We start from the raw sequence: 4,086 nt of genomic DNA, 5'->3' as shown, positions 1-4,086 counted from the left end.
ACGTACTGTATATAATGGATATTTGGTGAAATTTTATATTTCGTGTATGCTATATAATATATATTTGGGGAAATTTGATATTTTATGCACAGTATATAGTATACATTTAGTGTACTTTCATATTTTATGTACAGTATATAATATATATTTGGTGAAATTTGATATTTTATGTACAGTATACAATATATATTTGGTGACATTTGATATTTTTTGTGCAGTATATAATATATATTTGGTGAAATTTCATATTTCTGGTACAGTATATAATACATATTTGGTGAAATTTGATATTTTATGTACAGTAAAAAACATATATTTCGTGAAATTTGATATTTTTTTTTCAGTATTTAATATATATTTGGTGAAATTTGATATTTTATGTACAGTATAGAATATATATTTGGTGAAATTTGATATTTTATGTACAGTAAATAATATATATTTGGTGAAATTTGATATTTTATGTACACTATGTAATATATATTTGGTGTACTTTGATATTTTATGTAGAGTATATAACATATGTTTGGAGTACCTTGACATTTTATGCAGAGTATATAATATATATTTGGTGAAATTTCATATTTTATGTACAGTATATAATACATATTTGATGAAATTTGATATTTTATGTACAGTATATAAAATATGTTTGGTGAAATTTGATATTCTATGTATAGTATATAACATATATTTGGTGAAATTTGATATTTTATGTACAGTATATAATATATATTTGGTGAAATTTGGTATTTTTTGAACACTATGTAATATATATTTGGTGTACTTTGAAATTTTATGTAGAGTATATAACATATGTTTGGAGTACCTTGATATTTTATGCAGAGTATATAATATATATTTGGTGAAATTTGATATTTTATGTACAGTATATAATATATAATTGGTGAAATTTGATATTTTATGTACAGTTTATATTATATATTTAGTGTACTTTCATATTTATGTACTGTATATAATATATATTTCGTGAAATTTTGTATTTTATGTACAGAATATAATATATATTTGGAGAAATTTGTTATTTTATGTACAGTATATAGTAAATATTTGGTGAAGTTTGATATTTTATATACAGTATATAATATATATTAAGTGTACTTTCATATTTTATGTACAGAATATGATAGATATTTGGTGAAATTTGATATTTCATGTATGCTATATAATATATATTTGGGGAAATTTGATATTTTATGTACAGTATACAATATATATTTGGTGACATTTGATATTTTTTGTGCAGTATATAATATATATTTAGTGAAATTTGATATTTCTGGTACAGTATATAATACATATTTGGTGAAATTCGATATTTTATGTACAGTATAAAATATATATTTCGTGAAATTGGTTATTTTTTGTTCAGTATTTAATATATATTTGGTGAAATTTGATATTTTATGTACAGTATAGAATATACATTTGCTGAAATTTGATATTTTAGGTATAGAATGTAATATACATTTGGTGAAATTTGATATTTTATGTACACTATGTAATATACATTTGGTGAAACTTGATATATTGCGTACAGTATATAATATATATTTTGTGTACTTTGAAATTTATGTAGTGTTTATAATATATATATGGTGTACCTTGGTATTTTATGTAGAGTATATAATATATATTTGGTGAAATTTGATATTTTGTGTATAGTATATAATACATATTTGATGAAATTTGATATTTTAAGTACAGTATATAAAATATGTTTGGTGAAATTTGATATTCTATGTACAGTATATAATATATATTTTGTGAAATTTGATATTTTATGTACAGTATATAATATATATTTGGTGAAATTTGATATTTTATGTACACTATGTAATATATATTTGGTGTACTTTGATATTTTATGTAGAGTATATAACATATGTTTGGAGTACCTTGATATTTTATGCAGAGTATATAATATGTATTTGGTGAAATTTGATATTTTATGTACAGTATATAATATATATTTGGTGAAATTTGATATTTTATGTACACTATATAATATATATTTGGTGTATTTTGATATTTTATGTAGAGTATATAACATATGTTTCGAGTACCTTGATATTTTATGCATAGTATATAATATATATTAGGTGAAATTTGATAGTTTATATACAGTATATAATATATATTTTGTGAAATTTGATATTTTATGGACAGTATTTAATATATATTTTGTGAAATTTGATATTTGTGTATACTATATAATATATATTTGGTGAAATTTATATTTTATTTACAGTGTATATTATATATTTGGTGAAATTTGATATTTTACATAGAGTATATATTACATATTTGGTGTACCTTGATACTTTATGTAGAGTATGTAATATATATTTGGTGAAATTTGATATTTTATGTACAGTATATAATATATATTTGGTGAAATTTGATATTTTATGTACAGTATATAATATGTATTTCGTGAAATTAGATATTTTATGTACAGTATATAATACATGTTTGGTGAAATTCGATATTTTATGTACAGTTTATATTATATATTTAGTGTACTTTCATATTTACGTACTTTATATAATATATATTTTGTGAAATTTGGTATTTTATGTACAGAATATAATATATATTTGGTGAAATTTGTTATTTTATGTACAGTATATAGTACATATTTGGTGAAGTTTGATATTTTATATACAGTATATAATATATATTAGGTGTACTTTCACATTTTATGTACAGTATATAATAGATATTTGGTGAAATTAGATATTTCATGTATGCTATATAATATATATTTGGGGAAATTTGATATTTTATGGACAGTATTTAATATATATTTTGTGAAATTTGATATTTGTGTATACTATATAATATATATTTGGTGAAATTTATATTTTATTTACAGTGTATATTATATATTAGGTGAAATTTGATATTTTACATAGAGTATATATTACATATTTGGTGTACCTTGATACTTTATGTAGAGTATGTAATAAATATTTGTTTAATTTTGATATTTTATGTACAGTATATAATATATATTTGGTGAAATTTGATATTATATGTACAGTATATAATATATATTTGGTGAAATTTGATATTTTATGTACAGTATATAATATGTATTTCGTGAAATTAGATATTTTATGTACAGTATATAATACATGTTTGGTGAAATTTGATATTTTATATACAGTTTATATTATATATTTAGTGTACTTTCATATTTACGTACTGTATATAATATATATTTTGTGAAATTTGGTATTTTATGTTCAGAATATAATATATATTTGGTGAAATTTGTTATTTTATGTACAGTATATAGTACATATTTGGTGAAGTTTGATATTCTACATACATTATATAATATATATTAGGTGTACTTTCATATTTTATGTACAGTATATAATAGATATTTGCTGAAATTAGATATTTCATGTATGCTATATAATATATATTTGGGGAAATTTGATATTTTATATACAGTATATAAAATATGTTTGGTGAAATTTGATATTCTATGTACAGTATATAATATATATTTGGTGAAATTTGATATTTTATGTACAGTATATAATATATATTTGGTGAAATTTGATATTTTATGTAGAGTATATAACATATGTTTGGAGTACCTTGATATTTTATGCAGAGTATATAATATATATTTGGTGAATTTTGATATTTTATGTACAGTATATAATATATAATTGGTGAAATTTGATATTTTATGTACAGTATATAATATGTGTTTGGTGAAATTTGATATTTTATGTACACTATATAATACATATTTGGTGAAATTTGATATTTTATGTACAGTATAAAATATATGTTTCGTGAAATTTGATATTTTTTGTTCAGTATTTAATATATATTTGGTGAAATTTCATATTTTATGTACAGTATAGAATATATATTTGGTGAAATTTGATATTTTATGTACAGTATGTAATATATATTAGGTGAAATTTGATATTTTATGTACACTATGTAATATATAATTGGTGTACTTTGGTATTTTATGTAGAGTATATAACATATGTTTGGAGTACCTTGATATTTTATGCAGAGTATATAATATGT

Source organism: Gorilla gorilla, chromosome 16, assembly GCF_029281585.2.
Source record: "Gorilla gorilla gorilla isolate KB3781 chromosome 16, NHGRI_mGorGor1-v2.1_pri, whole genome shotgun sequence".
NCBI classification, from domain to species: domain Eukaryota; kingdom Metazoa; phylum Chordata; class Mammalia; order Primates; family Hominidae; genus Gorilla; species Gorilla gorilla.
This window is presented reverse-complemented; position numbering follows the sequence as displayed.